Raw genomic sequence first — 21,042 nt, 5'->3', positions numbered from 1 at the left:
ATCCCAGAGGAGCAGGGGGGAGGAGGGCGGTTTGCAGCTGACCAGGAGCGGGGTGGGGTTTGCAGATGGCCGGGAGTTGTGGGGCAGGGTTTGCAGCTGGCCAGGCACTCTCGGTGGTAGTGGGGAGGCTGAAAACTCCCCTGCTCCCAGCCAGCTGCAACCCCCCCGGTCCCGTGGGATGCTCTACCACCTCATAGTCTGAGTTCACCAGCCATGCCTGAAGTGGGGATGTGGGGCTCAGCCTGTGGCTGCCTGGGCTCAGGCCTGGCCATCTAACCTACCATGGTCCATGGACACCCATGCATGCACAACCCCCAATCTGAGGCCAGGCAGCACATGCCCCCCTGATACAGAACACCTTATCTCAGAAATGTTGCAAACTCTCACAAATAGCTTCTTTCTCCTGGTTCTGCAGGTTCTGTAGCTGCATGTGGGGGAGAGGCAGCAGTTGGATGGCAGCTCAGGGTCAATTCCAGCCTCGGGTGGGGCCATGTGTATACGTCAGCTTAGGCAAAAGAGGACCCAGGACCAGACCCTCCTGCTGGTCCACCTGGTGACTGCGTCTGAGGAGCAGCTGGTGAACTAGTGGGCCTGGCAGGTGGAGGATGTCTCCTGGCAGGAGGCTTGGTACGTGGAGGACATAGGCCAGCAGGATGCTTTGGGGGCAGAGGACGTGGCCCGTGAGGAGGCAAGGGATCGGGCAGAACAGGAGTTCAGGGGGAGGCTTCTGGCCCTGGAGAAGCGCCACAATGAGGCCCTGGAGTGGAAGGCTGTGCTTATGGCCAGAGCAGTGGAGGTGATGGACGAGGACCGCTGGGTGCTGAACACCATCCTGGCCCTAGTGGTCACCTTTGTGCCACCTGCTGCTCTGGCCCTGGCTGCAGCCCTACCTGCCCCATGGCAGCTGCCCACTGTTCAGCACCAGGCCCCTCCCTGGGCCTGGGTGGAGTTGCTGTACCCCCTCCACCAGGCAGGATCCCCTGCCCCAGCCCTTGCCCCAGGTTCACCCCTACCCAACCTCTGCTTGCCCCAGCTCCACATGGCTGTGGAGCAGGACCTACTTGCAGTGGGGCCAGGACTGTGTACTGGTCCTGCTGCCCTTGGCCACTGGCTGCAGGAGGGGGACATGGGTGCTGGAAGAGCAGTGCCTGCTGTCATCCCTGGGTGAGCCCCCTACCTGCTGGGCTTGCTGTGGCATGCACATTTGTGGGGGAATGGCCAGAGGCTGGGGTGCTGGGTACCTGTCCCTAGGCTCCATCCCCTAGGCACCTCCATCCCATGGCCCCTCATCCAAGAAGGAACATGCACAGCACTTGAGGTGGGGGTGCATGGGTGGCTGTCTAGGTAGGCTACAGTGGGGGAGTGCAGGAGGTGGTGGTTGGCCAGCATCTCTCACACCCATGGCCCAGGCCCCCATTGGCGGGTGTGCAGATTGTCCAGGGCCTCAGCCTGGGGATGGGGGGGCGGGGCCCATCTCTGTCACAGCCTGTGTTTCTGGCCAGGCATTCTGCCCACTGCATCTCCTCCACCCAGGCCTCTTGAAACAGCTCTCTCTAGACCTCATAGATGTTATGCAGCACACAGGCTGCGATGATGACCCAGGGGATTTTGGCATCAGTGGCCTTGAGGCAGGTGGTGAGGGTGCTTTAGTGTCCCTTCAGCCGGCTGAAGGCGCACTCAAAAAGGGTGTGGGTCCAGTTCAGGCACTGGTTGAAGTGTGCTTGGCAGGGTCCAGCTGGCCAATGTAGGGCCACATCAGCTAGGGGAGGAGTGGGTAGGTGGGGTCCTCAATGGGGAGCAGCAGGACCATCACTGCACCGAGCTGGAGGTCCAGCATCCTTGGTGCAAAGCACCCGCTGTCCACCAGGGCTGGCAGGGCAGAGTTGTGGAAGATATGGGCATTGTGGGTGCTGCCTGCCCAGCTGGCACTCATGTTTGTGAAGGCGCCACAGTGGTCAACGATGGCCTGGAACATGATGGCATGGAAAGCCCCGCCAGCTGTAGTAAGGGCAGTTGCCATGGGGTGGGCAGGTGATGGGGATGTGGGTCCTTTCTAGGGCCCTGATGCACTGGGGGAAGCACAGGGTACAGAACCCCACCACCACCTCCAGGGGGCTATGCATGTGGAGCACCATGTGCCCCAGCATGTCCTGGAAGGTGCTGCACACCTCCAGGATGGCCTCCGCAGAGGTTGCCTTGCCCATACCAGAGAGGTGGCCAACTTACTGCAGGATGGCAGATGTGGCCAGTAGGGCTGTGTGAAATGGAAGTGTTTCATTTTGACCAGCGTTTCAACGTTTTGACAGAACAGTGTTTCATTTCGACTTTTGCTTCAAGTCAAAACGGGTGTTCTGTTTCGTTCCATCGAAATGTTTTGCTGTTTTGACCCTGTTTCGACGTTTCACCCACAGGATATAATTGGGAAGGTCAAAACAGGTTATAACTGTTATTTCTGGCCTGATTTGGATGAAACTTGCAAAAATGGTAGCCCCTTCTGAGGGCATGATGGGTACCAAGTTTCAAGAAGATATGACCAGGGAGTTAGGGAAACTGCATTCCAAAATCTTGACAGCAAAACTCATGTCACATATACGTGTTAAGCCAGAGCGGGGTCAAAAGTGCAGGGGTGGTAGCCCCTGCTGAGGCAACAAAGTCTGCCATGTTTCAAGGAGATAGGTGCAGGGAGTTCAGAGAAACTGCAGCCCAAAATCCTGAAAGCAAAACTTGTGTCACGTGTATGTGTTAAGACACAGTGGGGGCAAAACTGCAGGCTTGCTAGCCCCTGCTGAGGCCATGAAGCCTGCCAAGTTTCAAGAAGATTGGTGCAGAGGTTTGGGGGGAACTGCACCCCAAATTCTTGAAGCAAAGCTCATGTCGTGTGTGTGTGAAGCCACAGTGGGGTCAAAGCTGCAGGGTGGTAGCCTCTGGTGAGCGCACAAAGCCTGCCAAGTTTCAAGGTGATAGATGCAGAGGTTTGGGGGGAACTGCACCTCAAGCTGCAGACAAGCAAAACTTGTGACATGGGTGCTTGTGCAACTGTGTCTGTCTTGGGGCACGGGGGTGGGGCTACTGCAGGCCTGGCTGCTAAGCTACTGTGTTACCAGTTACCAATTAATCATGATTCACTCAGGGACCAGCTCAATACACAGTACCTAGCTACTACATAACAACTTAATGAGCATGGATTAACACCTACAAAACCACAGACAGACTGAGGAGAGGAAATAATCAATACAGACAATCAACTGCCCCAAGACAGACACAGTCAGTTACACAAGCAACCATGTCATGAGTTTTGTCTGTTAGCAGCTAGGGGTGCAGGGCCCCAGAGTCCTTGTATCTATCTCCTCAACATCTGGCAGGCTTTGTGGCTGTAGCAGGGGCTACCATCCCTGCGGCCTTGACCCTGCTGTGCCTTAACACACACACTGTCACCCTTGTCACAATTTTTACTTGTCCGCAGCTTGAGGTGCTATTTTCCCCAAATCCCTATACTTATCTCCTTGAAACTTGGCAGACTTTGTGGCCTCAGCAGGGCCTAGTGTGCCTGCAGTTTTGACCCCGCTGTGGCTTAACACATATACGTGACATGAGTTTTGCTTTCAGGATTTTGGGGTGCAGTTTCTCCAACCCCCCTGCATCTATATTCTTGAAACTTGACACACTGTATGCCCTCAGAAGCAGCTACTGTTTTGGCAAGTTTTATCCAAATCTGTCTAGAAATGACAAAGTTATAGGCTGTTTTGACCTTCTCCATTATAGCCTATGGACAAAACGGCAAAACAGCATTGAAACGGCAAAACGTTTCAGCTTGCCTCATTTCGTTTCGAGGCTGTTCCAACCATATCTGTTTCATTTTGATTTTGCTGTTTCAACCTGGAAACAGGTCGAACCAGCATCAAAACAAAACTGGTGGTGAAATTTTGCACAGCCCTAGTGGCCAGCTTGAGAAGGGTGAGAGCCTGCCAGGTGTACTCAGAGAGGGGCTGCTATATGGTGGTGTCCTGCCACTCCAGGTGTGGGTGGAGCTGCTCCAAGAGGTCTTAGAAGGTGGCCCAGGTTAACCAGAATGACTCCAGCCTCTGCTTGTTGGCCCAGGTGGTCTGGACAATGTGCAGCCACTAGTTCTGGCTGGCCGGGCAGGCCCAGAGGAGGCTGGGCTGGAATCCAAGGGGGGCATGGATCGCCCTGAGTGGCATCCAGGAGTGGATCACTGGCATCCCTGCCAGGGTCTGGCCAGCAGCTGAACAGTGGCAGGGGGCCTAGGACAGTGTAGTGAGGCTGGCCGGGCAGGTGCTGAGCATGGGGGAGCTGGTAGGGCCCAGACTGCTCTGGGCCAGATGGTGGTCTCTGTGATGGACCAGCAGGGCAAGCACCATGGTGACCAGGAGCCTGGGGAACTGGATGGCACTGCCAGGGCCAGTGGGTGGAGCAGCCACGGTGTGAGGGGGTAAAAGCTATGGTGAGAGAGATGCTGCATGCTGCCCCTCAGCTCTGCACGCTGCTTCTGGCCAGAAAAATGGCTGACAAGGGAACAGGGAGTGGGCTGCCTTTTAAAGATGCCTGCCAGCCTCAGGCAGCCGTGGCTGGAGCCTCCACATCCCCCTGGTGGCAGCAGAGACCTGTTGTGGCCAGAAGGAGTGGGAGCAGTTTGCTGCTAGGAGCAGCAAATCTGCTTCCATGTCCCTGCACATGTAGACGTGTGCCCAGGAGTGTTTACTCTCAAGTAGTTTCCTTGAGAGCAAATGCATGTGTAGATGTGCCCACTGAGGATCACTGCAGATTTTACTTTGATTTCAATTGGTAAGCAACAGAACCAGCTCTTACCATATTTCTTGCATATAATGCACAATCAAATTTCCATTCGCTAGTTTTTGAGGAAAAGTCATGCGGGGGGTGGGAGGGGTGGGAACCAGTGGCTGATTGCTGATTCCCCCCCAGTGGCCGATTGCTGACCCTGGAAACACTGGCGGCAAAACAGGAAGTGACAGCAGCAAAACCGGAGGTGCTGCCGGCACTTCTCTTGGCACCCCCACGCCCCAGCTGGTGAAGGCCAATCCCTACACGTTGCCTATGGGAAAAGGTGCGTGTTGTATGTGAGAAAATACAGAAGTGGTAGGCACTTTCTGTGTAGACAATAAAATTAATCTTTAAAGTCCTAGTGTAGTAGCTCAGGTAGCAGCAGTTTCCATGGATGCGTTTCCTATCTTCCTCTGTAATGGGAAGACAAACACAGAACCTGAAAACACTGATACTATACTCTCCTTTCATGTAAATAATACAAGTACTGCATTGACTGAAATGGCTCCCAGCTTATTTCCAGGTGGAATTGAAATTATTGGCTCTGACCTATAAAGGCCCCTGTGATTTAGATGCACCTGTATCACTCCTCATACCTTTGACTGAAAGCTGCAGCAGCAAGGCTGATAACCCCTATATTTTTATGGCTGAGACTTAAGACAGGGCTGCATAGTTGTTCCCATCATTTCTGTTTTTATCTCATCAGGGTTTTTGTATTGATATTAAATAAATTGGGTGATTTGAAAAAAATCATCATTGTTAACCTGATTGGGCTGGGTAACTCATAAGCTTCATTGTCTGTGAAATATTTAGAGATTGAAGAGATATGGACATAAGTTATAGCTTTGAAGGCTGCTTGAAAAACTGACCCCTTCCATTCCAAAATGAACCCCTATTGTTTTAGGAACACTTATTAAGTTATGGATCTGAGGTGGGTTTCTCTGGCACCATGCATAGAATTAGCATGCCTTGATGTGAGTAACTTATTGCCACCTGCACTTTTACTTTACCATGTAGAAAAAATTATTAGAAATGTGTAGGGGCTGATTTTCAAAATAAATGGATTGGCGCACACAAAAAATACAAATGCAATTGTGTGCTTAAATGGTAAGCATAGTTACAGAGACTGCATATGCAAATCGGGCATTTGCTTGCACGGGCAGCCAACTATGTGCACAATTAGCCTTTTGTATGTGCCAGTATCTGTTTTGGGCATGCAACAGCAACAATTTGCATGCATTAATTTTTTAAATTCACGCCTTTGATTCTTACAAAAAGCCTTCTGATTTCCCTGACATCTGCCATTTGTTTTAACCACTTGAACTATTTCTAGTGCTAATCCAACAGGATGTAGTAAAGTAATGGAGTGATTAGCAATGACTTTCTTTTAGAAGAAACAGGGTGATGTGTCATTTTTTGCTTTGTATTTTTAGAGTGTGTTCTTTTGAGGGTGGGGGATGTGACTGCAACTTGGAAAGAAGCTGGCTAAGATCTAATGCTTCCCAAATGCTAGATTGCAGTGGAGCAGCTCCCATAGGAGATAAACAAGTTAGTCACTCGGTGAGCTCACAGCCACGGTATTTCAGCGTCCATGAGAATTTGTCGCAGCCCCTTCCTGGGATTCCAGTGTGTGCGTGTGTGTGTGTCCATGTGTAACAAGCTAAAGCCTGTGAAGGGGACCTTGAGGAAGATGTCTGTGGACAATCCTGTGTTCCTAGGAATGATCCACTATTGTCTAGCCCAACCACCTGTTCCTTTTCCTGCTTGTCATATACTTGGCTAAGTGCCCAGCCCTCTATTTTGCTCCAGTGTTCTCAGCAGCAACAGTGCAGAATTCTCAAGCTTAAAGAAAATCTTACTGGTTGTGTCCATGATACAGATCCATCATCTTTCCCTTCTGTAAGCAGTAGGGACATCAGCTTGCAATAGCATGTTGTTACACTGCAGCAGAATGCCAGGGTGTTGCAACCTGATGATGTTTCATTGAGATGCATCATCATGGAGGGATTCTACAATGTCATGTTGATCCATAATGTCATGGTCCAAAGGTATTTCAGGATTCAGTCAAGCTGAGGTGGAGCCTAAGGGACAGAATGTGAGACTTACATTGATAAAGTTATGAAACCTATGACTCAGTGTATGAGACACTCAACATATAAGGCTCAATATGCAAGTCTTTACTTAATCCCCCTCTCACCCCATTATCTCTTCTATCCATACATATCACAGGCCTTTGCAATGTTCATTTATATTAGCTAGACCCAACAGGCCATAAACCAATGGTTGTAGACCTGCAGCTTCTGCTAAACAACATTGCCATCAAAGACAAATTCAGAGAGAGACTGAAACAGATTCAGTAAGGCCTAGGTGACATAAATAATGAATACACATTTAGAGTGCAGAAATGTGGGCAACGGATTTATTATATAGCAGTAGTTTGTAAAGTCATCAAAACAACATAGAAATGGTAGGGGGTTGCTAGCATTTACATCATCATCATTTTAAAATAAATGGTTTTCCAAATGTTTTTACAGCTCCACACGCATAATCCTGATTGTAGTTTCTGGGTGCTACAGAGTAATATAAATATTAAATGCTGTAATCTAAAAATTGACAGATAATTAATCGCACCAGGAAACAATTATTATTTGAGACATTTCTTCTCCCCATGTCATTGAGACCATGTTGGTGTCTGGCACATGCTGTCTGCCGTTTAGACTGGAAGCATTGTAGTTACAACAATGTAGTGGTAGAGGTGAGCTAATTATCATGGGATTGGGTTAATTGATGTCACTCAGCAGTGCTAATTAGTCCAGCTCTGATGCTGTGTAGACAAGGGTACACTCTTCCAGTTTAGAAGGCAACCCATGTCAAGCAGGATGGTGTGCTCGATGGCACAGTTGCTAGGCGTAGTAAGCTTGTGATAACATGGGGACTTTCACATGTCTGTTTCTGTCTCCATGAAGTTTCATGTGGGTCATTCTTATGTTCCTGGGCAGACACTGTATCAGCATCAGGATAGCCTGGAATGTGTAATTCAAAGCAGAGAAGAGGTCCATATATAAGGTATATGTTGCTAGAGCCTGGGGTTGAATATCACTACTACGGTCACAGATGGCACCATGGAGAGGTGAATGGTTGCCTCTAGGGTTGACCAGGACACAGAAACTTGCTATGGAGTACCCATTAAAACTCTGAACCTGGGAATTTTCTTTTTCCCCTGCCCCCCACTTTAAATTACTCTAATTTGATGCTAATACATGGGTCACAAGTTGTTTAAAAAAAGCAACTGCCTACACAATTCTTCTCTTTCCTTCTCTCAGTTGAGGACTAATGATTGGATGTTATATCCGGCCTCTAGAATTAGCCTCTTGCCTGGGAAAGACACTGACAGCCCTGTCTGCAGATCCATCACTCCTGGGTTCTGAGGTCAGCGGCACATCACTGGGCTGGTAGGAAAGCATTTCCATATCCTACAGATGTATCCTCTTTTTGGCTTACGCCCTGTGCGACAGGTCGCCATGGAAAAGATAATTGTCTCCTTGTTTTACTTACATTTGCATTCTTGAAGGTCAAGTGACCAGCTCTGCATTATTCCACAACCCAGTGTAATAAGCACCATGATTAAGAAGAAGACAGGCAGTCTGATTAAGAAGAGGACAGAGAAATTCTTCTTTCTGGGACATCAGTTCATACTTGGCCAAGATATAGCAACAGGGTGAAAACAATCCACAGTGATGACAGAAAAGGACTCGGAAACTGTATGCTTGACTGTACTCTTGTCTTGCTGGGCAACTTTGGCAAGTCACAATCCTCTCTGTCTACCCAGTTCCTTCATTTCTAAAATGCTGGTAATATGAAAGTTGCTCAGAAAACAGAATACTGTATCTATTCCCTGGTTTTGATTTTGATGAACATGTAAATTGGATGGTGCTGCTGTCCTGGAGGCAGGACAGGACCTGGCTCTGAGTGTCAGGTCAGTGTCCATGGATGCTGGAAATAGCACATCCATGCTCAAATGGTTCTGAAATCTGAGAAGTTACTTAGTTGCTGTCTTCTAAGACGTTCTAAGAGGAACAGGACCTGACAGGATCTGTCTGTCTATCTATCCGTCATGCTTGGAATTTTCATTGGAACTGAATCACATCAGAATACTAAAGCCAAGTGCCAAGAAAAATATGCATGCTTCAAAGCTGTATGAATGGAGTAGAAATGCCAGTAACCATTCATCCAGGGTTGGAGGATGAACAGCAGCACCTTTAGAAGGTGAAGGAGATGAGGTTCTTTGGGGATGAAATAACACTCAAGATGGTTAAACCTTTCCAGCAAGTTTGTTTGCCACCAGAATACATAGTTTCATCGACATCAAAATATCTGCTTATATTTTTGTCAATTTCGACAAAATTATTTTGTGGGGAAAAGTCAAGGAAAGCTTCATTGCATGTGCAGGGTTGTAGTGGTGGTAAGCTTCATTTTCCCAAGAATTCATTTAACTCGTGGAAAACAGCAAAGAGAAAACTCAGGTCTCTGAGTAGGATGGATCTAATGGTGCCACATGTTCTGATATCAGTGATCGGGATGCTAGATAGATCTGATTCATCAGCATCCTTCTTCCAGTGATCCACAGGGTAGCAGGAAGGGGTCTCTGCCTATAGGGCTGAGCTTTCAATGAGAGGGTGTCCCACCACGTTCCCAACAAAAAAAAGCTTCCTGTTGGGGAGAAAGGCGGAGGGGGATCACCTAACACCCCCCCCCCCCCCAACCTGATCATGTATTGTCTGGAAAGGGCTGATTTCTGACATAGGGTCTGACATATTGGTCCAGCTGATGTCCACCTGTGCTCATTTCCTGAACCTGGAGATGGTATTTTTTATCTCTTTGAGTCTTTGAAAACGTCTTTCTGCTTGCCAATAGAAGTGAAGCACTAGTTAAGTAAATCCAAGGGGATGCTGCATGAGGCTCTGATACTGCTGGATCACAGGAGAGGGAAGTCCATTGTCTTTACAGCAGACTTGCCAGGTTTGACTTGCATGGATCAGGTAATTGTTTTGATGGGCCAGCAACATTTTCTGCCTTCGCACTACCTTAGCATAGGGGAGATGGGGAGGTCTTGTACCTGGATGGCAAATTTTCCTGGCAGTTTTGCGAGGGCTGATATAGCCCTACAGACAGATCAGCACAAATGTCACTCATGGCTAAAGCAGCTGTGCACCAGCACAATCAGAGAGCGTGTTTCCCTACCTATGATCCTGCTAGGGAGTGCCTGAATGAAATGAACACCAGAGCCTGAAAACATGGAATGTAGCTGCTGTTTGGCATGTGCCCAGTGTGTGCCCTGCCCACTTTTAGTCTCTCAGTCTTGCCAGTGTTTACTGGCATGCACCCACCACTGCTCCAGTGGGAATACTATCAGATCTTTACAGCATTTGGTGCTTTCCAAGTGGGAGCAAGTAGGTGAAGCGCCCTTCATGGCAACACTATGAGGTGTGTTGTGGATGCCATATAGACAGACCCACCACACCCCTTCCAAAGCCCATTGGAATCAACGGGTGTCAGCCCACTGACTACAACGGGTGTTTTACTTTAAGCTCATAGGAGGAGATGATCTATTATCAATGTAGGCTCAGGACCCTGAATGTGACCTGGGCCAGTTTCTCAGAGATACAGGGTCTTGCTATTCAAGAGGTTTTCTCTGAGATGCACTGCTCTGCCATTGGACTCCCTCCTCTCCTGTCACCATGGAGACACAATTGCTTATTTATTTGTGTTGGTTTTTTACATTTAATTTAATTTATCTTCCCTCCCATTTTTGTGTTACTCGAAGGAAGGAAGGAAGCCCAGGCTCGGATGTTTATTCGTTCTGTCCTGGCTGATGTTCCCTTGGTCTCACTCCAGTGGCCGATAAACTGGCAGGGAACTGGAGCGTGGAGCACAGCAGAGCCTGGGAAAGGTCAGGACCCTGCTCTCCCCCCGTCCTTGCGTCATGGCCCCTCTATGATTAGCTCAGCCTGGGGGATGCTCTCTCCCAGCACTCCTCACACTGGACATTCTTCTTCCTTTTGCAGTTTTCCAGGAGAGTTGATAATGAATGTCACCCTGGTGTCTGGGGGGATAAGCAGTGAGCACGAAGCAGAAAGGATGATGGAAATACCTTTCAGCAGAGCCCGTTCCACTGCAGAAGCTCCCAGAACTCCATCCAGCCTCTGCTAAGGTTTAAATTAGGGAGCTTCTTCCTGGGTGGCAGTTTGGTCTCGTGATTAGCACAGGGACTTGGGAGACAGAACTTCTGGGTTATCTTCATGGTTCCACCCCTAACAAGCAGTGCATGATTTCACACTCCTTCCTCAAGAGGGGTGCTGGAGGTCCTGTTTCTATGCTGTAAAACCATGGAGTTCTTTCTTCTAAAAAGCTTAATTTTAGGGCCTAGTACCTTGAAGAGACTGTTCCCTGAGAGAGAGAGAGAGAGAGAGAAGAGACTGCATAAAGCCTAGAGGTAGTCAAGCTCTAAAATGTCCCAAGCTTAGCAGTTCGTTGCTAGCATGGCTGAAGAACACCAGTTTCTGTAACTGATAACACACAAGGGGGTGATGTGGCTCTCATCATCTACTGTCTTTGACTCCTCAGCCCAAATGATCAGATACCCAGCTGCAACCTTCAGCACCTATCCAGAACGAGGCCCAAACTCCTGCTTTTGGATCTGTAGCATACCTGAACCAACCTGTCACCACTCCCCATTTTGGAGGTGAATTATATCCCACAACTCCAAGACAACAGGGCTTAGACAACACTGTTATTCCCCTTGGTGCCATATGTTTCCCTCACTGTGCCAAAGTGAAAGTCATCTCCTGTGCCTCAGTCTTCCCATCTGTGGAAAGCAGATATCTACCCATTTTGTCAAGTCCTTTAACATTTGGGGTTGGGGGTGGTGATAAAAGCCAGATAGTATTACAATGTATTATTCAGCTGGGTAAAGGGGTAGTGGCAGAGTAGTGAAGGCTTCCTGCTGTGCCTCCAGAAGTCTGAGGTTAACCCTTGCTCTAGGTCTGTGCTGAAGATAGTCCCTAGCAGACCCACTTCTCAATGACTGGATGTATATCAGCCACTGCATCCCCTTGTGTGCCTTTGATTACAGAAACTGATGTGCCTTAACCATACTAACCTGATGGTCTGCCTCAGCTCAAAATGGTCCAAACCTTTGTGCAGCAAGTTCCTATCCTAAACAGATAGTTTTCCTGACAAGTTTACCTTAGCAGTGCTTCTGCAGCCTGACACAGTGTTAGCATCCAAACATTATGGAAATATGCTTTGGTGCATGAGCTTTACAGTGTCCCTCTAAAGCCTGGATACAGCATGTATCTGTTTGGCTGGTTAATGGTGTCCTGTCCAGGTGACCTCCTGGATTTAAACACCATTAAAAGCCATGGGAAGAGGAGCTCCATGCAGTCTGCAAATCTGTCTGTAACTCATTGTTCAGCCCTTGACTTGAGCCATTAGGTTGTAAACTCCCTGTTTCCTATGAGATATAATATATGTTCGACATGGCCCATAATGGGCAAATATTTATGGGGTATTGAATATATGCCATGTATGAATGGATGAGTGGAGTATAACTCACTCAGCTGAGCTGGAAGGCCTGGCTCTTTGCTTCTCTCACTTCCTATGCAGTGTCCAGTAGCACACAGGGACTGCGTTCCAAGAAAACTGAGAATATGAAGTACTGGTGCATTCAATTCATTACCATCCTGTTGTAAGGCTGCCTTATGACAAACAGGCAGGGCTGGAAGATGGAACTCCTGGATTCTGCTCCTGGCTTGGCCTGGGACTCACTTCCTGGTCCTAGGGAAATCACTTCCCCTCTTTGTGACTTGGTTTCCTCATCAATGCAATGGGGATAGAAACGTGGACCTTTTAAGATGGTTTGGAAGTGCAATTCTTTGTAAAGTGCATTGAGATCCTCAGGCAGAAGGTGCGGAGTATGCTGTTGTGAGAGGTACTGTAGAAACACTTGGACAGAAAGGAAAGGGAGAATGTTTGTTACTAGCAGCTCTGTTCATTTTACGCTGTGACTAAAAGGGTAATGCTGGACCAGGTGGGTTTTCAGCAGCGGCAATCCCAGGCACAGCAAACTCCAAATCTAATGGCTCTGAGCACGTTGTGGTCTGGCTGTTTTTGCTGATCACTCCTTTCACATGACATCAGGAATCCTGGGAGTTGTTGCAAAACTCTTTCTTACAATGGCTGCTTGCCATATCCCAGCCTCAGAGGACCACTTGGGTGATGAAAATGGGTTTCTCTACAGGACAGACCTTCCTGCCTTCTCACCCTTCTTGGCAGGAAGAACAAAACAGGCAGATAGGGGACTGGGGTTAAAGTGGCCCAGAAGCTGCAAGATGTGTCTGTACTTTCTGCCATTTGTGAAGGAACTAGCCTAGGATCTGGGTTCAACTTCTAGCTCTGCCAGAGATGTCCTCTGTGACCTTGGGCAAATCAGTATCTGGACATACAAACAAGTTATTCCACAGTGGCTTTCCTGCATGCCAGCTGCTTCTTTTGGCTTGATTGCATGCCAGCTGCTTCTCAGCCACAGCCCATGTGCATGCTCTTTCGCTATGGTAAATGAGAGCTAAACTATGGTAACTTCCCCTTCCTCCATTATGGACTAAGCTATTATGGTTTAACTTCCACTTCTGTTGGTTTAAGAGTGCACACATGAGCAGGTACCGTAGAGCAGCTGATGCACAATAAAGCCCTTACCCCCTTTCAATCAGTGGTAAATTTCTCATGTGTCCATATCCCTGGTCTCTCCAAGCTTTAGGGACCTCCATGACAACACTTCTCTCTCTCACAGGAGGGTCGTGAGACAAGCTTCACAAAGCTTTACAAGTCCCTGTGATGTACCAAGAGTCTCTTGGTGCCATTTCACTTTGCTTCACTTTTCAGAATTGGCTTTCATGCAAGGATATCAAAGAACTCTATAAACACTGATGACTGAAACCTCACAGACCCCTGAGAGGTGAGTGAATGTCATCACCCTCATTCTCATGGGTGGAACACGAGGTACAGAGAGATCATGCTCCAAATTCCATTTGCCATTATTCTGGTGTAAACCCAAAATGACCTCAACCAAGCCAGGCTTTTCATTTGGATTTGCACCACTATATTCAGAGACCAGCATTTGGCACTAAGATCATGTGCATACAGGGCAAGGCAGTGTTGTACAAAGATACCTGAGCTATTTCTGCAGGCATGGTCCGCAGAGCTGGAAGCAGTATAGCTGTTAGTACAATGCTCCACCCAGACTAATTAGCCTCACTGGGAAGGCCTGATTAGCCCAGGTACATCACTGTGCTAACCCATGTATGCTCCTGGTTCCTAAGTTAGCTTCCTCACAGCTAGGTCAGGGTATCTCTACAGGGCACTGCTGTGTGCATGCTGACAGTCCCTAAGGGTATGTCTGCAGAGCTTCTGCAGAGCTCTGCAATTGCCCCCAAAAACACTTGCCCCTGCTCTTGCAAGCCCCAAACCTCAAAACAAGGCAGGGAAGCCCACCTCAGGACACCATCTTGAGATTCCTGTTTCCAGGATGCTTAAGAATGGGGAAGGGCAGGGGACTGTGCTCTCAAGGCAGCTTCTCTGCCTTTTCTGCACATTTGGCATGTGCAGGTAGGCAGGGTGTACTTTTTGATAGCATTCTTGGGCGGGGGGTGAGGGGCATGGGAACAGAAGAGACATGTCCCCAAGTGACTTATTTAGCATTATACAGTGAGAGAGCACAGATTAAAACCCAGGGGTCCTGTCTTCCAGCCAGCTGCTCCATAGCCACCCAGGACGACACTGATGACTGGGGCCCCAGTTTCCATTTTGCCCCTAGGTGACTGGGGCCCCAGTCTCCATTTTGCCAGATTATTCCAGTATCTGTGCATGCTGTTTGATTGCTAGTGCCCATTCTATGCTCAGGGCCTGGCTCAATACCTATCTGAAATTCCCTCCCAATGGTACTCAGCAGATTGGTGGGTGGGGGAGCTGCCTGGCTGACAGACCAAGGACACCACATGAAAGACCCTGTGTCATTGGAAGCCCAGGTCACTGCCGATGCTGGGTGCAACAGCAGCCACCACTTTGGCTGCCTGCCTGCTGGTCTGTGCAGTAATTCCAGATGATAATATATGGCTTTGATGCTGCTAATAGGAGCTCTCTCCCTACATTTCCTCCTTTCAATCTTCCTCCGCCCTCAAGCTTTGCAGGGTCAATAAGTGACTTGCATTAAGGCAGACTCTCCATCGGTTCCCATGTGCCTAATGCAGCCAGGCCTCTGCCATGGCCTCTGATTTGTGTGGGGCATGGGTCTTGTAGCTGGGAAGGTGAATCCCCCAGGTGGTTTGGGGAGCTGAGGAAGGGAAGGGAGATGAGCCCTATAGAATCCCCCAGTAGAGAGTCTGTTCCCACAGCGTCACTGACTACAGCGACTCCCCTCAGCTTCTCTCACTACAAGCTGGCAGGCTCCTTCTCTTTTTGCCCTTGCCCTCCCCCCTTCTCTCTGTCTCGCTCACTCCGTCCATCAGCAGACAGTCACTATTGATTTTCCTGGTTCAGCAGAACCCAGCCGTTAGGCGAGGCCACTTACTCCCTGTTGTATGGGGCCCTGTGAACTCTTAGAGACAATACGTGCTCCCCTACCCTTCAGTCCCCAGGCCTACTTGCCACACTAGAGCATTAAATCCTTTTTGAGGGGGGAGGGCATATGAAAATGCAGCCATTGCTATTGCTTTCTAACAGTGGTGCTGCCTGTGAAAAAGGCTGGTGGAACTGTGAACTGGGAGCTGTATTATGGGTGACTGTTTCCATCCCCCTGTATTTCATTTGGTGTTGAAGGACTTTTTTATGCTTGCTGAGGTTCTTTTCTTGCTCTCTGCCCATGCCTTTAGCCCATGGCATGAGCTCAGCAAACTCATCCTTTGGATGGGCTTTTCATCCTGAACTCCTCAGGATCCAGACCAATTCAGTCCCCTAGTACAGCGGTTCTCTACCTTTTGCACCTTACGTCCCACCAACCATTTTGTCAAAAACCCCTGGTTCCACCATGATAAAAACAAACCCCCACAAAATTGCACTGTTCGAGGTATCTGTTGATTCATCTATTTGAAGTGCTAGCAACTGATTTTTTCAATCGGGCAAAGTCCCACCTACACGACCTTCAAGTCCCACCAGTGGGACACGTCCCACTGGTTGAGAAACACTGCTCTAGTATCTCTGGGAAAATTGTCTCCCTTGTTCTCCCGCCCCCTCATGCCTCGTCACTCATGCCCCTCGCTAATTAGATACATCTGAGTCATCCTGGTGTCTTTCAGAGCTGGCCAAGGAGGAGGTGCAGCTGGGTTCAATCACACTGAATTTACATGGTGACAGTTTCAACTCTAGCTGGTTTGCCAGGTGAGAGAGTGAAGACCTAAATTATTAATCTAGAAGCTCAGGTGCTAGTGCAGGAGAGAGGGGGCACTCGGACCCCTAGTAGTCAGGGCTGTCACTCCTCCAGGATGTGACTCTGAGGCTAGGGATTCATCTAAAATTTGTCCAAGGATAATCATGTGGGAACTCCAGTAGCTTTCCCTATGGACCCTGGAAACCTAGGGGACTCGTAGCTTCTCATGTCAGACCCCAGGAACTTGGGATTCAGAAATCGTGTAATTAAAGCCCCTGGGGATTGTGTAAATTCTTTAGAGGGAATCCAGGAAGTCTGTAAAGTATTCATGGAGGATGGAAAATGCCTGTTATTCCTTGATCCCTTCAGAAGAATCCTGGTAAACCCAGAAGTTCTTCATCCAGAAAGCACTGGAGTTCCTGAGGAAAGGGATGACAAACTCACCCCTCCTTGCAGGTTGGGTCCAGATGTGGCAGTGGGACAAGCAGTAGCAGCCATGAACAGTTGTTTGTCATCCCTCCCACTGCTGACCCATATCCCCAACCGGGCTCAGTTTCTGGGATTTTGGCTGTGGACCTTGCCCCTGCTTGCCCAGCCCCCAAATATCTGGCCCCTCTGGGAGTCCTACAGGCCAGATAACATGGCTCCATGGACCATATCCAGCCCTGGATGATATGTTTGACACCCCTACCTTAAGATCACTCCCAGAGGAAATCCCACATGCTTTGAGGGGGTGGCCAGGAAGACTCTGAGGGAACAGTTAAGGGGAGTCTCCTCTGCCCAGGGGTGGCACTAGGGGGAGGCTTGGGGGGCCTATAGCAACCTCAAAATTCATCTTAGCCCCGCCGTAGCCACCCCTCCCAGCATTGCCCCGTCCAAGCCCCCCGCCTCCACCCTGGGCTGCCAGCGCCCACCCTGTGTAGCTGAGCCCACTCCACTCCTGCCTGCAGCCCACAGAGATGTGGCACTCCCAGCCCTGCCCAGACCAATCTGGTTGCATAGACTATATATATATTCTCCTTTTGCAAATAACATAGATAAAACACATGTTTAAGTGGGTATTGCTAAACAAAATGAATAAGTATGTTTGACCAGAAGATGTACAATGCAGCCTCCCCCCACAATTTTCTGTCTAGCCCACATCAGCCCCCTCACTGGGAAGGTGCTGGCACTGCCTCTGCCTCCGTCCTTTCCAGCGTGCTGCATAATTTTAACAAAGATCCATTAGAGGGTCGCTTGACATCCCCCACTCATGGCATGACATGATGAAAGGGACAAGAACACCGTCCACACAGAGAGTAGGTTAGATTATGATTTATATTAGGCTAAATCTCAAATTAACTTTACTCCAGAAAAAAGGAAGTATCTGGGAGGTCCAGCCAAAGATGAGTGTATAAGGCCCCATCATATCCAGCCAACCTCCGTGTTACATATTTATTTCCTGACCTTGCCCAGCTCCCACAAGTATGGGTCCAGTGCTCCAGCACCATCCATTTTCAGGGCTACTTGATTCAGCAGGTGAGTTGTTATGTACTCCTTAGTGAATTCCAGCTTTCGTGGCCCAGTCCCAAGGAGCTGCAGTCCAAGCTAGACAAAGACCCTGCAATTGAAACCACAATTTATTTAAATTTCAACTCTGACCCTACTTAAAAGACGCTTTCCCATTTATCAACTTGATGTGCAAAACACCCCTGCCTTACAGGGATAAGGAACTGACATGACTTAGTGAGCTGTTTGAGGCAGGGATATCATACTGTTTGTATACACAGCGGGCACGTCTACATGTGCATTTAAGCACAACTAAATTTAATGAGCATTAAGCTAATGTGCATTAAGTGATTTTTTTGGCGGGTGTCTACACATGCAGGACTTGGCATTAAAGTTAGTGCACTTGGCACTAAAGTTGGTGCCAAGTTCCTGCAGCCCTGCCATGTGCCCCTAGTGGCCAGGCAGACCAGGCACTAAAGTTAGTGTCGGGTCACTTCTACACATGTGTTAATGCACTTTAATCGCACCTAAATTTGATACCTGCATTTGCAGGTGTGACCGCCGGGTCTTGAGTAGCCGGTCCTGTGCTACTTTGGCTCGTGCACGGAGGGGTGTTCTACCTGTACCCTCCCCGACAAACGCCGTGCTGGTGTTCCCTCCATGGGTAGCTTTCCCCTATCTCGCCTGCCACAACTTGAATGTTCCCTAGTGGTGGGGAAGTGGCTATCCTGGGGTCTTCCATGGCACGGGGTCCCGATGGTCACTAGCGGGGCTCCACCACCCCTACACCCCGTCCTCACGCCACCTCGGTGAGTTGGTCTGATTTTTGCAACCCTGTACCTCTTCCTCTATTTCTGTAGAGCCTCGCAATTGGACACCCCTCTTAGGATCCCGGCTTCCGCGGCCGATGGGCTTACTCCAACTTTTCGTTGTGCTAGTTGGCCTGACTCCTGGGGCCTATAGTATCCTAGGAGAAGCTTTGCCCAAACCTCAGCCCGGCAAGCCATCTCATAAATTCTTCACTGCTTCTCCTCCTCCTCGATCCCTTTTCCACCTCTCAACCCTGTCACTTGGGGAAACTCAAAAGAAAAAACTTTTCAACAGAAAGAACAAAAAAACCAACTCCCTCCCCAGGTCTCTTACCTCAGAGACCCTGGGCTCCAAGCTCCCTGCAACTTGGCTGGGAGCAAATCCCTACTCAGCTTTTATTTCTCTCTTCTACTCCTTCTCTTAATTCTATAGCCTGGGTTATCTTGTTCCTCAGCCCCTGTGGTGTTCTTGTCTGGAGCCTGCTCTACTCTCCTGTAGGTGGTGGGATCTCCCTCTCACCCGGGATGACCCCTTGTGTGCTGTGCCGTCTCTCTGGCCACCTTTGTTGCGGCCCGCTCCCTGAGCAAGGCTCCTCCTCTTCTCTCTGCCTCACGCTACTCCCACCTGTGGAGGTAACTTCTGTGCGGTGTCTGCTGTTCCCCCTTCCTTTGGAGCTTCTGTCGGCAGGCAGAGTTGCTTCTCTCTCGCCTCCGGCATTATTATCCTGCTCCTACCCCTTGAAGATGCAGTGGGCACCAGGAGCCTCCTTCGGCTCCTCGTTCGCTGTTTCTTTCTCCTGGAGATAATCCCGGAAGGGACCTTGTGTCCCTGTACTCTCTGGCTCCTTCCTCTCTCCTCCTCTCCCTTGTTAGTTGGCTTCCTTTATCCCCGCCATGCAGGGCTTCCTCATGATGTCACTGGCTGGCCCCAGCTGAATAAAGGCGCGGCTAATGAGCCACGCGGGCTTTTCCTTTGATTCCTGTTGCATAGTGCCTCCTGTTGAAGGTAGGCAGATTTTCCTAATTTTTCCTCCCTGTTTGTTTGTTTTTCTCTCCTGGGACAGCAGGTATCAAATTTAGGCATGATTGGCCTAATTTTGCCATTTTTAATGCATATTAAGGGCGTGCACGTGTAGATGTGTTTCTGTAATACACATTAAATTAGGTTAATGCACATTAACGCATTAGCCTAATGCATCTTGTAGATGCACCCAGTATCTCTCAGGATAAGTCCCTGATCACCACAGGGGCATTCAGGTGCTACTGCAAAGCATGTGAATATTAGTTACAGGTCCCATTTTGACACAGGTCCCATTTTTGGCTTCTATTGAGAGGTTTGTGTGCCTGTACATGAGCAGGTTCCTTGGCTTCCACAGGGTGTTTCTGAAGTAGATGAATTGATCAAAATGGGCTGTTGAGGTCCCTGCTGCTTGGACATGTGCCCAAACAGCACTGCAGGTCCTCTGAGGTTAGGATTTTGAACTGGCGAGTACTGTGGTCTTCCTCCTGGAGACTGGATATGTTGGCCACAAGGGGGTGCATGCTTAGCAACGTGAAATGAAGTGCCTTTGGAAACAGCCCCACCAGGACCTGCTTAAGATTCTGTCCATTTCTCTGCCCCAGAGCGAAGTGCAGTATAAAAGACTGTGTGGGTCTGCAAGCAGCCAAGGCCTGGGGATGGACATAGGCAGGCAGTGCTGGAGAATCCTGATGAGCAGGGATCTTGGTTTTCATTGATAAAAAAAATCCCCAATTTTCGGGTTAAAAAAGTGACTAAAAATCCACGTTTCCGTGATTAAAATGAAACACTACTATACATATATTTATATATTAGTGGTGTTTCATTTCAATCATGGAAACATGTGGATTTTGGGATACTTTTTTTAAATTCGAAGATTGAGGATTTTTTATCATAGAAAACCAGGATCCCTGCTGAGCAGGCTATCAGGCAAGGTCAGCTGGGAGACAGATTACTACAGCAAAATGCTACCTTGGGCAGTAGAGACATGACCCAAGCCTCACAGTGAATTCTGAGGGAGATAGTCTGTCCCTGACAGAGGCTGAGCAGTGAGGCACTGCCTCCCATGCATGGCTTCTGCACAGTCACATGGCTATGCCTTGTCTCGGGGAGGGGGGATGTGTACCCTGACTATACTTCCAGGGACATCACAACATCCTCATGCCCCACTCCAGTAGGATCAGGGGAAGACAACTGTTTACACAGCTAAAATAACCCCAGCTAGCTGTTTTACCATGTGTCATAACTGCGGGCAGACGCTCTTCCTGTCCTTCCACAACAGCTGTTGTGGGGGGGTGGGCTGGATGGGTTAGCCTCCCATGGGGAAGAGGGTATGAGTCAGGTGAGAAGCTCTTTACAGTCCATTCAAGTCATACCAGGGTTTTTCACTCTCTTTCGAGCACTGTGGTTATTGCTTCCATGCACTCTTGCTAGCCTTGCTGCGTCCTGTTATGATCCCTGTACAGAGGAACTGTTGTAATAGCTTTGTCCCACTGCCCTTACAAGTC

General features: G+C 49.0%; 1 long non-coding RNA gene across 5 annotated transcripts in view; it reads right to left on the bottom strand.

Moving 5' to 3' along the window:
* Positions 1-21,042, bottom strand: part of LOC109281793 (uncharacterized) — a 47,494-nt gene that overhangs the window by 6,016 nt on the left and 20,436 nt on the right. For 2 of the 5 annotated variants that reach the window (XR_009463922.1, XR_002088558.2), the window contains one exon: positions 17,519-17,819. This is a non-coding gene — a long non-coding RNA (uncharacterized LOC109281793). Of the gene's footprint in view, positions 1-3,756; positions 6,882-17,518; positions 17,820-21,042 lie in introns of those variants that run through there. The other 3 variants (XR_009463924.1, XR_009463925.1, XR_009463923.1) reach the window with 3 other exon arrangements.

Source organism: Alligator mississippiensis, chromosome 8 (assembly GCF_030867095.1).
Source record: "Alligator mississippiensis isolate rAllMis1 chromosome 8, rAllMis1, whole genome shotgun sequence".
Taxonomy (NCBI): Eukaryota; Metazoa; Chordata; order Crocodylia; family Alligatoridae; genus Alligator; species Alligator mississippiensis.
This window is presented reverse-complemented; position numbering and strand designations above follow the sequence as displayed.